This window comes from Triticum urartu, chromosome 3 (assembly GCF_003073215.2).
Source record: "Triticum urartu cultivar G1812 chromosome 3, Tu2.1, whole genome shotgun sequence".
In the NCBI taxonomy this organism is placed as follows: Eukaryota; Viridiplantae; Streptophyta; class Magnoliopsida; order Poales; family Poaceae; genus Triticum; species Triticum urartu.
The window spans coordinates 383091935-383108821 of NC_053024.1; positions in this window are offsets into that span (position 1 = coordinate 383091935).

Below are 16887 nucleotides of genomic sequence, written 5' to 3' on the forward strand. Positions count from 1 at the left end.
ATAGCCTCGCGGTAAGCTATAGACTAGTCTTTTTTTTCACACGCATCACATCGACACATATCATCTCTATCCCTCTTTCCCACGCACACACCTACTCTCTCGGGACTTCTCACACACACCATCTCTAGCTCCCTAGGTCGATGCCACCCACATACACTTGTACTCTGAGTTTACTACGTTATACACGAAGAGAAGAGGTGCACGCATGCACTCATCATCTGTAGCTACGAATTGTAGTGTTCTCAACCATCCGATTGGCTCTATCATAGGTTCCCGTTGCTCCTCGGCCTTGATATTGAGAAGTTTAAAACGCGGAGGCTAAGATGGAGGCGCGAGGTTTTGGTTAATGTGTGGGCTGCACACGACACCAACACGACATGAGCTTCGTCTGCCTGGTGCGCAGTTGGGTGAGTACTACTAGTAGTACTACTACTTTGATGTGTCGCGTCAACTCGCACAAGTATGCAACACTTCATGAACAAACAAGCATATAAGCTACTTATACTTCTTACCCAAAGGATCTTTATATCCAACAGACACAAAATATCCGTTTGACTATTGGAAATTACTTTAACTGCTGATCTGATGTCAAAGTAATTGCTGCATCGCCACCAAAACCCACCATCTCTTAAGCTAAAGTAGACCGAGCTAACCCCTATATTAGCATATTACTAAGATAAACAAAAGGCACTGTAGAATCATTTAGGAGGTGAGCTTGTCAATCTGAATGTGGAGGGACACCGTCCTCGACAACCCAGTCCCGGCCAGCAGCTTGGGCGGAACTGTGAAGAAGGTCAGCTCCTGCACGGCGATGTCGCCGGGATCCTTGCTGCTTGTCACCTTGATTTCCACCTTGGCGGCGCCGGTCCTGCCTTAGGGCTCCCCTGGCGGGCCGTTCGCCCATAGCTTGGCCGCGTAGTGCGGCAGTGGGGACGCCCCCGCCCTGATGCAGATGACCGACACGGTGATAGGCGCGCCAATATCAAGCACGCTACCGACCAAGAAAAATGTGCGACCGTCCTCCTCCGCAAACAGCAAGAGTCGTGGCTCCAACACTAGAACTTGCAGCTGGAGCACCTTGCTGCACTGGATCCTGTGCACGGGCATGGGATGCACGGTGTTGATGTGGTGGGAGAGCGCCGGCGGCAAGCCTTCGTAGCCGCAGACGGGCATGGGGAATTTGCAGGGCGCGAGCGGACACACGCTCTGGTGATCGGCGTGCTTGTGGTAAGTGACGTAGAGCCCATAGTGCCGGATTTCGGGTTCCGGCAAAACCCTTGAGGTTTGAACACTGGGGTGCGCACAGAGATCTCCCCCTCTCTAGCTCGCACGCTCTACAATCTCAGGGCCTAGCTCAACGAACCCAAAGAACGCGAGAGACAACATTTATACTGGTTCGGGCCACCATTGTGGTGTAATACCCTACTCCAGTGTGGTGTGGTGGATTGCCTCTTGGGCTTAGGATGAACAGTTACAAGTGAAGAACAGCCTCGTGAGGAGAGGTGTTCTTGTGCTTGGAGAACTTGAGTGGTTGGGGGATGATCTAGATCCCATCCCCTTCTATGGTGGTGGCTAGTCCTATTTATAGAGGCCCTGGTCCTCTTCCCAAATATTGAGCGGGAAGGGATCCCACAACGGCCAAATTCAAAGGGAGACAACTAGTACAAGCTATCCTGACAAATGTAGTCTTCGCCTGCCAAAGGCTCTTGTTGTGACGCCGTCTTGGACTCCACGGTGACCTCCGTCCTGCCGTCCTGCTAGTCTTGGTCTTGTTACACTGATATGGAAACCTTTGCCTGATGCCTCGGGACTCCTCATCTGCGCTTGCCCCTTTAGCACCAAAGAGGAAACGAGGACACTACGTGCGTTGGCACCCGCCTGGCTCGAGTCATCATGGCTTGCGTCACAGAAACCTCGCGGGGTGTCCCATGCCTTGATCTCTCCACCCCTCGCAAGCCAGCCTGGTGAGGCCGGCCTTGAGGAGGTCTTGCGTTGTCCGCCTCGCGAGGGTCTTGAGTGTTTGCTGGTGAAGATGGGCCATACAGGGCCGCTAGTGGAGCCACGCTGCAGGTCACAGGCAGGCAAGTCTGGGGACCCCTGCTACCTCTTGTGCATGCGTTGGTTTTCCCTTGAAGAGAAAAGGGTGATGCAACATAGCAGCGTAAGTATTTCCCTCAGTTTTTGAGAACGAAGGTATCAATCCAGTAGGAGAACACGCGCGAGTCACGTCGTACCTACACAAACAAATAAGAACCTCGCAACCAACGCGATAAAGGGGTTGTCAATCCCTTCACGGCCACTTGCAAGAGTGAGATCTGATAGACATAATAATAATAAGATAAATATTTTTGGTATTTTATGATATAGATTGAAAGTAAAGATTGTAAAATAAAATAGATTGGAAACTTGTATGATGGAGAATAGACCCGGGGGCCATAGGTTTAACTAGTGGCTTCTCTCAAGATAGCATAAGTATTATGGTGGGTGAACAAATTACTGTCGAGCAATTGATAGAAAAGCGAATAATTATGAGAAAATCTAGGTATGATCATGTATATAGGCATCACGTCCGTGACAAGTAGACCGACTCCTGCCTGCATCTACTACTATTACTCCACACATCGACCGCTATCCATCATGCATCTAGAGTATTAAGTTCACAAGAACGGAGTAACGCTTTAAGCAAGATGACATGATGTAGAGGGATAAACTCATGCAATATGATATAAACCCCATCTTTTTATCCTCGATGGCAACAATACAATACGTGATGTTTCCCTTTCTGTCACTGGGATCGAGCACCGCAAGATTGAACCCAAAGCTAAGCACTTCTCCCATTGCAAGAAAGATCAATCTAGTAGGCCAAACCAAACTGATAATTCGAAGAGACTTGCAAATATAACCAATCATACATAAAAGAATTCAGAGAATATTCAAATATTGTTCATAGATAATATTGATCATAAACCGACCATTCATCAGGTCTCGACAAACACAGCGCAAAGGAAGATTACATCGAATAGATCTCCAAGAGAATCGAGGAGAACTTTGTATTGAGATCCAAAGAGAGAGAAGAGGCCATCTAGCTAATAACTATGGACCCGAAGGTCTGAGGAAAACTACTCACACATCATCGAAGGGGCCATGGAATTGATGTAGAGGCCCTCCATGATCAATGCCCCCTCCGGCGGAGCTCCGGAAAATGCCCCAAGATGGGATCTCTTGGGTGCAGAAGGTTGCGACAGTGGAATTAGGTTTTCGTGGTGCTCCCCGATGTTTTCAGGGTATGTAGGTATATATAGGAGGAAGAAGTATGTCGGTGGAGCCACGAGGGGCTCACGAGGGTGGAGGGCATGCCCCCTGCCTCGTGGCCTCCTCGTTGATTGCTTGACGTCCACTCCAAGTCCTCTGGATCACGTTTGTTCCAAAAATCACGCTCTCGGTGGTTTCATTCTGTTTGATATTCTTTTTCTGCGAAACACTGAAATAGGCAAAAAAACAGCAATTTGGGCTGGGCCTTCGGTTAATAGGTTAGTCCCCAAAATAATATAAAAGTGTATAAATAAGCCCATTAAACATACAAAATAGAATATATAATAGCATGGAGCAATCAAAAATTATAGATACGTTGGAGACGTATCAAGCATCCCCAAGCTTAATTCCTGCTCGTCGTCGAGTAGGTAAATGATAAAAACAGAATTTTGATGTGGAATGCTTCCTAACATATTTCTCAATGTAATATTCTTTATGGTGGCATGAATGTTCAGATCCAAAAGATTCAAGATAAAATTTTAATATTGACATAAAAATAATAATACTTCAAGCATACTAACCAAGCAATCATGTCTTCTCAAAATAACATGGCCAAAGAAAGTTCATCCCTACAAAATCATATAGTTTGGTAATGCTCCATTTTCATCATACAAGAATGCTCTCATCATGCACAACCCCGATGATAAGCCAAAAAATTGTTTCATACTTTAGTAATCTCAAACTTTTTTCAACTTTCACGCAATACATGAGTGTGAGCCATGGATATAGCACTATGGGTGGAATAGAATATAATGAAGGGGTTATGTGGAGAAGACAAAAAAGGATAAAGTCTCACATTGACGCAGCTAATCAATGGGCTGGGGAGATGGCCATCAATTGATGTCAATGCAAGGAGTAGGGATTGCCATGCAACGGATGCACTAGAGCTATAAATGTATGAAAGCTCAACAAAAGAAACTAAGTGGGTGTGCATCCAACTTGCTTGCTCACGAAGACCTACGACACTTGAGGAGGCCCATTGTTGGAATATAAAAGCCAAGTTCTATAATGAAAAATTCCCACTAGTATATGAAAATGACAAAACAAGAGACTCTCTATCATAAAGATCATGGTGCTACTTTGAAGCACAAGTGTGGAAAAAGGATAGTAGCATTGCCATTTTTTTTATTTTGGGCCTTCTTTTTTTGGCCTTTCTCTTTTTTTTCTTTTGGGACAATGCTATATTAATGATGATCATCACACTTCTATTTATTTACAACTCAATGATTACAACTCGATACTTGAACAAAATATGACTCTATATAAATGCCTCCGGTGGTCTACCGGGACGTGCAATGACTCATGAGTAACATTTATGAAAGAATTATGAACGGTGGCTTTGCCACAAATACGATGTCAACCGCATGATCATGCAAGGCAATATGACAATGATGATGCGTGTCATAATAAACAGAACGGGGGAAAGTTTCATGGCAATATATCTCGGAATGGCTATGGAAATGCCATAATAGGTAGGTATGGTGGCTGTTTTGAGGAAGATATAAGGAGGTTTATATGTGATAGAGCGTATCATATCACGGGGTTTGTATGCACCGATCAAGTTTGCACCAACTCTCAAGGTGAGAAAGGGAAATGCACGGTTCCGAAGAGGCTAGCAATGATGGAAGGGTGAGAGTGCGTATAATCCATGGACTCAACATTAGTCATAAAGAACTCACATACTTATTGCAAAAATCTACAAGTCATCAAAAACCAAGTATTACGCGCATGCTCCTAGGGGGATAGATTGGTAGGAAAAGACCATCGCTCGTCCCCGACCGCCACTCATAAGGAAGACAATCAAATAACACCTCATGTTTCAAATTTGTTACACAACGTTTACCATACGTGCATGCTACGGGACTTGCAAGCTTCAACACAAGTATTTCTAAAATTCACAACTACTCAACTAGCATAACCTTAATATCACTATCTCCATATCTCAAAACAATCATCAAGTATCAAACTTCTCTTAGTATTCAATGCACTTATATGAAAGATTTTTATTATTCCTAAAAGAAAATTACCATGCTGTTTTAAAGGTAATATAAGTGAAGCATGAGAGATCAATTATTTCTATAAAATGAAACCACCACCGCGCTCTAAACGAAGCACTAGAGCAAAAACTATATAGCTCAAAAGATATAAGCGAAGCATATAGAGTATTCTAATAAATTTCCATTCATGTGTGTCTCCCTCAAAAGGTGTGTACAGCAAGGATGATTGTGGTAAACTAAAAAGCAAAGAATTAAATCATACAATACGCTCCAAGCAAAACACATATCATGTGGCAAATAAAAATATAGCTCCAAGTAAAGTTACCGATGAACGAAGACAGAAGAGGGGATGCCTTCTGGGGCATCCCCAAACTTAGGATTTTTGGTGTCCTTGGATTTTAACTTGGGGTGCCTTGGGCATCCCCAATCTTAGGCTCTTGCCAATCCTTGTTCCATAATCCATCAAATCTTTACCCAAAACTTGAAAACTTCACAACACAAAACTTAACAAGAAAATCTCGTGAGCTCCGTGTGCGAAAGAAAACAAAACACCACTTCAAGGTACTGTAATGAACTCATTCTTTATTTATATTGGTGTTAAAACTACTGTATTACAACTTCTCTATGGCTTATAAACTTCATTACTAGCCATAGATTCATCAAAATAAGCAAACAACACACGAAAAATGGAATCTGTCAAAAACAGAACAGTCTGTAGTAATCTGTAACTAACGCAAACTTCTGGAACTCCAAAAATTATAAAATACATTGATGGACGTGCGGAATTTATCTATTAACCATATTCAAAAAGAATTAACTAAATATCACTCTCCAATAAAAAATGGCAGGAATTCTCGTGAGCGCTAAAGTTTCTGTTTTTTACTGCAAGATCAAAAAGACTTTCCCCAAGTCTTCCCAACGGTTCTACTTGGCACAAACACTAATTAAACACAAAAACACAACCAAAACAGAGGCTAGATAAATTATTTATTACTAAAAAGGAACAAAAAGCAAGGAATAAAAATAAAATTGGGTTGCCTCCCAACAAGCGCTATCGTTTAACGCCCTTAGCTAGGCATAAAAGCGAAGATAGATCTAGGTATTGCCATCTTTGGTAGGCAATCCATAAGTGGATCTCATAGTAGATTCATATGGTAATTTAATTTTATCTCTAGGGAAGTTTTACATGCCTTTCCTTAACGGAAATTGGAATCTAATATTCCCTTCCTTCATATCAATAATTGCACCGATCGTTCTAAGGAAAGGTCTACCAAGACTAATAGGACATGAAGGATTGCAATCAATATCAAGAACAATGAAATCTACGGGCACATAAATTCTATTTGAAACAATAAGAACATCATTAATTCTTCCCATAGGTTTCTTAATAGTGGAATCCGCAAGGTGCAAGTTTAAAGATCAATCGTCAAATTCACGGAAACCTAGCAAATCACACAAAGTTTTTGGGATCATGGAAACACTAGCACCCAAATCACACAAAGCATAGCATTCATGATCTTTAATTTTAATTTTAATTTTAGGTTCCCATTCATCATAAAGTTTTCTTGGGATAGAAACTTCCAACTCAAGTTTTTCTTCGTAAGATTGCATCAAAGCATCAACGGTATGTTTAGTAAAAGCTTTATTTTGACTATAAGCATGAGGAGAATTTAGCACGGATTGCAACAAGTAAATACAATATATCAAAGAGAAATTATCATAATTAAATTCCTTGAAATCCAAGATAGTGGGTTCGTTGCTATCTAAAGTTTTAACCTCTTCAATCCCATTTTTACCAATTTTGCATCAAGATCTAAAAACTCCAAATTTTTGGGACGCCTTCTAACTAAAGTTGACTCATCTCCAGTCCCATCATTATCAAGATTCATATTGGAAAACAAGGATTTAATAGGGGACACATCAATTACTTTTAGATCTTCATCTTTATTTTTATAAAAACTAGAAGAACACACCTTCACAAAGCAATCTTTCTTAGCACGCATCCTGGCGGTTCTTTCTTTGCACTCATCATTGGAAATTCTCATGGCTTTGAGAGACTCATTGATATCATTCTTAGGTGGAATAGATCTAAGTATCAAAGAGTAATCAACATCAAGAGAAATTATATCCACATTCCTAACCAATTCATCAATCTTAAGCAATTTTTCTTCAATCAAAGCATTGAATCTCTTTTGTGAACTAATAAATTCTTTAATACTAGATTCAAAATCACAGGGAATCTTATTATAATTACCATAAGAATTGTTGTATTAATTACCATAATTATTAGAGGAATTACTAGGAAACAGCCTAGAATTAAAATTACCTCTATACGCGTTGTTACCAAAATTGTTCCTACCAACAAAATTCACATCCATATATTCATTATTATTCTCAATCAAAGTCGACAAAGGCATATCATTAGGATTAATAGGAGCACTCTTATTAGCAAACAATTTCATAAGTTCATCCATCTTTCCACTCGAAACATTAATCTCTTCAATTGCGTGCACCTTTTTACTAGTAGATCTTTTAATGTGCCATTGAGAATAATTAACCATAATATTATCTAGGAGTTTGGTAGCTTCTCCTAAAGTGATTTTCATAAAAGTGCCTCCCGCGGCAGAATCTAAAAGATTTCTAGAAGCAAAATTCAATCCAGCATAAAAAATTTGTATAATCATCCATAAATTCAAACCATGTGTAGAGCAATTACGTATCATTAATTTCCTATCCCAAGATTGTGCAACATGCTCATGATCAAGTTGCTTAAAATTCATAATATGATTTCTAAGAGAGATGATCTTAGTGGGAGGAAAATACTTAGAGATAAAAGCATCTTTGCACTTATTCCATGAATCAATACTATTTTTAGGCAAAGACAAAAACCAAGCTTTAGCACGATCTCTAAGCGAAAACTGAAATAGCTTAAGTTTAACAATATCATTATCCACATCTTTCTTCTTTTGCATGTTACACAAATCAACAAAGTTGTTTAGATTGGTAGAAGCATCTTCACTAGGAAGGCCAGAAAACGGATCCACTACAAAAAAAATACACATCCGTGACATTTTGGGCCGAACGAATTTTTTTTCTGTCATACATATGACACTTCTATGATGATAATTGTGACAAAACCCGGTATCATCATAGATGTGGTGGGGTCCTACTTCTATGACAAAAAATCATGACAGAAAATGGGCATTTCGTCCTGGGCGGGCTGGAGACACAGCTGCATGACATTCTTTGGGCCGTTCATGACGGAAAAAACCATGGTAGAAGCGAGGGGGAGGAAAATTTCGGGGAGTTCCCGGTTACGGTGGGAGGTCGGGGGCCGAGCGATGCGCGTTTCTCTCGTACACGTACGCGCGTGTGTGCGAGGCGTTGGCTCTAACTGAACCCGAGCGAGGCGCTGGGCTGTACCTGAACCCGAGCGATTGCACTGCAGGCTACGCGTTACTGAACCCGAGCGATCGATCGATGGCTGTTAACTGAACCCGATCAAGCGATTCCTTGGATACTGCTGCTAACTGAAGCCGATCGATGGGATGAACAGTGAGCGTTGCAGGGGGGGTGGATGAACAGTGAGCGGTGGCGTTGCCTCTGGATGAACAGGACCCCGTGGTGTGGTGGAGGGCTGGATGAACAGTAGACGGTGGAGGGGTGCCCGTGGAGGGGTGGATGAACAGGACCCCATGGTGTGGAGCACAGGATGAACAGTAGACGGTGGAGGGGTTCCCGTGGAGGGGTGGTTGAACAAGACCCCGTGGTGTGGAGGGCTAGATGAACAGTAGACGGTGGAGGGGTGGTTGAATAGTAGCCGGTGGAGTAGCGCACGGTGGAGGCAGGATGAACCGGAGCCCGTGGAGGCTGGAGGAGGTCGACGGTGGATGAACAGTAGCTTGTGGAGGCTGGAGGGGGTCGACAGTGGAGATGAACAGTATCCCGTGGAGTCCCGTTTTGCGGTACGCCACACCCCTCCCAATGAACAGGACCCCCGTTTCGACCGTAGAGCTCCAACACAAGTCTGTTTCCTCCGTTTTGCGGTACGCCACACCCCTCCCGATCAACAGGACCCCCGTTTCGACCGTAGGAGGTCCGTTTTCTCCGTTTTGCGGTGCGCCACACCCCTCCCGATCAACTGGACCCCCGTTTCGACCGTAGGAGGTCAGTTTCCTCCATTTTGCGGTACGCCAGGCCTCGTTTCCATCGCCTCTTCTGTCCAAGACCTCCCGATGAACACGATCACGCATTCCGTTCCGACCCATGAACACGACGACGACGCTGTTTCTCCGTTCCGACCCAGCCATGTACACGAGCCCTCGCCGTACGTATGCGCGAGTAGGCGTTCGAGACCCCGCCTGTATGTACACATACGTGGCCGTATTTTCATTCTTGCACCCTGGCCGCCTCTACTACGACACATGCGCGCCTCTACATCCACCAGTATATATGTACGTACACGTTCGCGACCAGAATGACAACGCTACGTACGCTTCGACCAGGTGGGTCCCGACTGTCAGGCACTTCCTTGCCTGTGAAGATGTAGCTGGTGGGTCTCAGCAGTCAGGGGGCGAATCATTTTTTTTCCCGAACGCACTTCCTTGCGTGCGAAGGTGTAGCTGGTGGGTCCCAGCACTCAGGGGGAAACATTTTTTTCGCGAAATACGGTGGCCCGTCCGGTGGGTCCCTGCTGTCAGGTGGAGGAATCATTATTTTCCTCGTAATAAGGAGGCACTTCCTTGCTGCCGCCGTGGACCCAGCTGTCAGCCTCTCCACATATAGTCCACGTCCGATGGAAGTCGTTCCTTGACCATGTTGACCACGCCATGCCGAGAGCACCAGGGCGGTGGACGACGGCGAGGCCTAGGAAGGGGACGATGCGAAGCCGGTGAAGACGCGGCAGTGGATGCCCACCCGGAGAGGGGTATGAGGGTTCACTCGTTCGGCTGCGGTGTGAGGCTGCCGTCGCCGCAGGGCCTGGCCAGCGGTGGGAATAGTAGGGGCGGTGAGGCCTCCGCGGTAGCACAGCCGGCCACGGGAGGCAGGAGCAGGCGGCACGACCGGCGCTGCTTTGGGCGGCTGGAGCAAGAAGACCAGAGGTTGAAGAAGCACTATGGCCGTTGGATGGACATCGTACGGTCACTGGAGCTAGAATCGTTCATATTGACTAAGTTGACAAAGCCCTTCGTCCCCGTCAACTTAGTAGGCCCACAAGTCAGCCTCCCACCAAGGTGGGTCCCAGCTAGCCGGGGGAGTATTCATTTTTTTGTGCGTAATAAGGAGGCACTTCCGGTGGGTCCGAGCTGACAGCGGGAGGAACGTTTTGACTGTACGAGGCCTCGCCATCGCCAGAGAATAACAGCAGGTGTGGGTGAGTAGAGGGATGGCTAGGCCAGCGATGGGAGTACAGTGGGGCGGTGAGGCCTGCGCGGCAGCAGAGCCGGCCGCGTTGAGGAGGGAGCAGGCAGTCCCGTCGGCGCCTGTTTGAGCGGCTGGAGCAGGAAGAGCAGAGATTGAAGAAGCACGACGGCCGTTGGATGGCCATCCAACAGTCACTGCTTGTGCGTCAACCTTTTTTTAGGAAAGCCTCAAATCTTTGGGAAATAGCATACAGCCCATCTGCCATTATTTCTAATAATTTACAGCCCATTTGCTAATTATTATGGTTTTTTTGGAGCCCATATTCTTTTTGTTAGCATTACAGCCCATATTGTGGCCACGGTTAAAAAATTATACGAAATTTTGCATATTTTGGTGCGGTCCGAACTGTTTTTAATCCCGAAATTTCGACTCACATTCAAACTGATTTTAAAAATAAATGTATATCAATATAAAATCCAACAAATTCTCCACGCATAAAAATTAATGTAATTTCAAATCTCGAAATGAAAAAAAGATATTTGAAACTAATTGCCGGTTTGATGTGTTTTAAAAATGTACAACCCATTTCTCATTACTGATGGGCCATTTTCTCGGCCAGTCGAATGAAAGCTCTCCTCCTCGTCTTGAAAGATTTGCAGCCCAACATGCCTGACAAAGCGACTTACTTGGCAAATCACAAAAAAACTGAGCTGTGGTCGTGGACCCAGCTGTCAGCCTCTCCACGTACAGTACTCTTCCGATGGAATGTCGTTGACCATGTTGACCACGCCGCGCCGAGAGCACCAAGGCGGTGGACGACGGCGAGGCCTAGGAAGGGGACGACACGGAGCCGGGGAAGACGCGGCAGTGGATGCCCATGCAGAGAGGAGTACGAGGGTTCACTGGTTCGGCTGCGGTGTGAGGCTGCCGTTGCCGCAGGGCCTGGCTAGCGGTGGGAGTAGTAGGGGGCGATGAGGCCTCATCGACAACACAACCGGCCACTGGAGGCAGGAGCAGGCGGTCTCCCCGGCACTGGTTTGGGCGGCTGGTGCAAGAAGAGCAGCGATTGAAGAAGCAGTAGGACCGTTCGATTCAAATCCAACGGTTACTGCTGCTAGAATCATTTGTTGACTAAGTTGACAAGCCATGCATATGCGTCAACTTAGTAGGCCCACAGGTTAGCCTCCCAACCGGTGCGCCCCAGATGTCAGTGAGAGGAATCATTGTTTTCGCATAATAAGGAGGCAGTTGATCGCGTGCGGCCAGGCCAGCGGAGGGAGTAGGGTGGGCCGGGGAAGCCTGCGCGGCATCACAGCGAGCCACAAGAGGAGGGAGCAGGCAGTCCCACCAGCGCTAGTTTAGGCGGCTGGAGCAGGAAGATCAGAGATTAAAGCAGCACGTCTGCCGTTGGATGGACATCCAACACTAACTGATGCTAGAATCGTGTGTTCACTGCCAAAGCCTTTCGTAAACAAGTCAGCCTCGAAATCCATGGCGTGTACAGCCCATTTGCTATTATTTTTATATTTTTTACTCATTTTCTAATTCATATGGAATTTATTGCAGACCGTTTTCCATTTTTAGAATTGCTGGCCATTTTCTGGTCAGTACCAGGGTCAAAAAATTAACTAAATATGTGGGAAATTTAGAAAATTCGCAAATTTTTCTAGGGAACGAAATATTCTTAATCCAAAAATTAATAGCCATAGTAAAACAAATTTAAAAATAAATTAGTACTATGTCATGTTAAATCCAATGAAATACGTATAAGATATCACTGAAGAACAAAAACAAAAAAAGAAACTTATATCCCATTTGCTATAATTTTTTTTGGAATTTTCAACCCCTTTTGATATTACTTTTAACAGACATTGACCATACTCTTAAGCCAGGCCGGAATGCATCCCTCCTCATCTTGAAATATTTGCAGCCCAGTAATTCGGAGAAAACAAATAGGCCTAGCTTGGGTATTCTTCAAAAAGAAATATTGGGCTAGCTATTTTCCCAAAGAACTGGTGCATGAGCATTTAGCTTTATTTATTTATTTATTTATTTACTTATTTATGTTTAGGGGACCATGAGCATGTACCTGGGCCAGATTCATGTGAGAGCCTCCCTTCCAGTTAATTATGGGCTTCTCTATTGGGCCTCCATCAGTGGGCTGCATGTTATCAACAAGTGGAAAATGTGTTCCGAGTTTCAAAAAAAATGTGTTCCGTACGATAAATAGTATGCGCTACATACGGTACGGGGCACTAAAGGATCGAACCGTGCAACGACTTCCAAAACATTGTGTTTGTCGTTCTAACAACACATTTATTCAACCAACAAACGAAATATACTACTGATTGTACATTGAAAACAGCACCAGCAGCAACCATGGCTGGGGGTGCAACAGAAGCAGTAAGCAGGCCAGAAGAGTGAAGACGCAGATCTCTCTTCCAAACCAAACATCAGCCATCATTACAAAAGGGCTACCAAAAAAGAACAAGTGTATGCATCAAACTAAATAAAGTTCCTACTACACCAAGTGTACGCATCTAAGTAACTGGCTCAGTTAGACGTTACTATTTATTAAGCTGTGGAGATTGGCTGACGGCTTGAACCAGATGGGTGCCTGACGGGGGAAACTCCAGCCAGCAGGTCGAAGTCTGATACTTGCGACCCTCTCTCCTACTTTGGGCTGTAGAGCGTGGCGGCACATATCAGGGTATGGTGCATGCAGAGACGCATGATACGCTGTGTACACATAGTTTTTCCTGATGAACGAAACCGCGCTGCCATCATGATCCTTGCTGTCGGTTATCTCCTGGTTAATCAGATAATTTAGTCCAACAAACAGAGAGTGTGTACCAAGGCTACTTACCAGCCTCTAATCAAAAATTCCTAAAGGCCCAGAGAAGCTGGGATCCTGCTCAAAGACCTTGCAGTGACTATGATTGTATTCCGCAAAACAACACGTCCGGTACGTGCGAACGATCATCAATCTTTCGTCGTTGTCTGATCGAGCCAGGAACTACCTGCAACTGCCATGCTGCTTTTCTTTGAAAGGTTCTGGGATTAGGAAGGGTAGGGACACCAGGCGGTCTACAACATCATATCAAGTTGGAGTCAAATAAAAAAGGGCTCTTGGTTTAGCTAGTCTTAAGAACAGCATGTTATGAGCATGAATATTTTTTCAGCAAATGTTGACAATAATATAAGCAAGCCATCATGATATCATAGGAAAGTAACATACTGCTGTAACAGCTGTTTGTAGTGATGACTGGAGTAGGCCAGTAATACGTCCAGCCATAGAAGGAGTCGACAGCGTAAATGAAGCCCTTGTGTTCAATTGCGTCAGAGAACCATGGAGGATCTATGATCCTGCGATGGACGTGCAGATTTATCCACTTACCGCAGTGACCTGTCAGATAGGCGAGACCGCGGTTGAAGAATGCAATTAGCCTGAAGTCTTTATAATTCGCAGATCTTGTGGGCACTTGGCAGATTACAACCTTGAGCAAATCAAACTTGGTATCATGTTGGCTACTGCAAGATTCCGAGTATTATGGGCCGCGATGCCAAAGCAGTGTAGTGTTAATCGAAGGAAGGGGGGTCAATCGTCGGGTGTAGACCTCCACGAGCATCTAGCTGTCGCGACCGTCGACGAGTACCATCCAAGACATGTTCATGCCAACCCAGTACATACCGTTAATGTAGTTGAGGCTGACGGGGATCGGATCGCAGTCAAGGGGGTTGATGCTCACCACCCTACGATCGTTATGCTGCGTGACACGCTGTTTATGAAGATCAGGCGGCATCAGCAAGCAAGGAGCTGGCTTAAAAAGCTCCGGCCTGAGGGCTTTGAGTAAACGGTACAGCCCCGACGAGCACGCGGCGAGCGGCATGGTACTGAGATTGTCCACACGCGAAACAATGAGCTTGATTACCTCTGTGGGGAGCAAATTCCAGCCACTCTTTCGGCGGACGCTGCTCGGTTCTGCCATTGTTAGTGCTTGGGTTTTGGATGAGGGGGGAGGCGCCTTAGCGGGGATGGAACATTGGACGAGATTATGTGCGGACAAAGATGGAGAAGCGAATATGTGTTGCAGGAAGTGGACAGGTGATGATGACTACAGCACGCCGCTTGACTTACGAGACACATACCAGCAGCGTAGGGTCATGTCGATGCCAGACAACTTGCTTGAGTGATCATAGTACTGGTACTCCCTGCAGTGCTATGCCCTAACTTGCTTGAGTAGAGTAGTAGAGTAGGACTCTGCTCTACTACTAGCATCGGAGGAGTAGTATATTCTAATCTAAAATAGTTACAAACTTCAATGCCCGAGCGTGGAACGACTATGAACCGTGCTCAAAGACTGTGTCTACGTGGTGTTTGGACATGGGCGACAACCTCAACGCCAACGGTGCTGCTCCCGTTGCACCGTATGTGTTTCTGTCCTTCCTATTCGAAATCGTGGTGGAATTCATGATTCTACTCTGTATCCTACTACTATGCTAGTCCACATTATTAGTTTCATCTCTGTTATAGCCGTCATGATTTATTTTGTGCTTATTCGGATTAAATCTTGTAGTAACTTGCTCATATATTCAACTGGCGCAACGTCCCCTACAGCCACTCCCGTTTCATGGACGGCCTGGTCGATGTTGGAATTTTTCTAGTAGGCCTTTATAAGGTGAGCTCTTCTACCACTTTTATGAGCATGAGAAGAGGAGACCTACACGCGTGGGCGGCGACACTGGCTACGCCGAGCATACTTGGACTCTGCGGAGCTGGGACTTTCCCGCCGATGTGGACATGGAAAACCCATGGTGTTATTTGGACTCCAACAATGTGCACGGGGACTCCAAGGAGGTTCACCTGCACATCTGCATTTTCAAGTTAAATGTTTATCATTAGTCTTCGCTCAATGTAATCTGCTGTCTAAGCATGTGGAGACTTCCATGCATGATCTTGCTCTATTGGAGTATCACGCATGAATAAAAGTGTATCCATTTATGGTTTAGTCTAGAATCTTCCATGTATGAATTTTTACTACAGTACTGGTGAAAGACTTAAGATGAACCATTTCTTACATATCCTCTGCCCCTCCCAAGTCATCCTGATTTAATCCCACCATCTAGGTGTATAAGGGCATGGTTAATACTTAAATAGTATAGCCAACTGTTGGCTACAAGAAAGTGCCATATCATCTGTAGCCAACATGTATAACAATAGATACTCAAAAACTAATTCTTGAAGATCATTTCCTGCAAAGCACAATAAGAGTTATTTCTTCACAAGTTTTGGATGCAGGTTGAACAGTTGAACGCTTTTGTTTGCAAAAGATACTTTTTATCTATTTCACCCGGATGTTTGTGAGCTCTAGAGATGAAATAATATCCGAACAAACCTATACAAATGAACTAACCGAGGCATCTCCATCTTAATTTTCTCTTGCAAGTCATGCGTGGTCCCTTCATCGTGAAAATGCTCTGGTCGTCGCATTGATTTGCATGCATGGATAGCACCACCATATTGTCAAAGGAGGAGCGAGCTCTATATTTCAGCCAAGGCATGCATGATTTGAGGAATTATGGTTGGGCATGCATGTAGAAACGGGAGGAGAGTAATTTGCATGCGAGGGATTAAAGGAAGGGAGGCCAGCGGCTAGGCATTCAAAGGAGGCTGCATGCAAGATTACACAGGATCCAGATACTAGTCCCAAAACCAGTTCCTCTTTTTGCGGACATGCCTTGGTACGAAAGATTGACAAGTTAGGCCCTGTAAAAATGGATGGAGGGAGTAGTAGTACGTGTAGAGGGCGGCGCTGCACGGGAGTCTCACCTCTCACCCCGCTCGTGGCGCGGCAGTAAAGCCGTCATATCACAAAACCCAACCACTCCCAGTAATAAGTGGCCTGGTAAAATAAACGGACAAGCAACCATCACATCCTTCCGTCTTTTTTGCATTTCATCTCTGTGCATTTACTTTCTCCGGTTCATCTCGCACAGTCGATCCCTAGCTACTCCTCCTAGGGCCAGTTCTTTTGGCGGCTTCCCCAGCTTTTCCCACAAGACTAGTCACAGTGGAGAGTAACAATAAGGCGCCTCACTCATTTATTTGGGCTTCTAAACTACTATTCCGTCCTGGTTTATTCCTCACCATTGTAATTTGTGCTAAATTTTGACCAAAGATTTAACTGGTTTTTCCTCACCATTGTAATTTGTG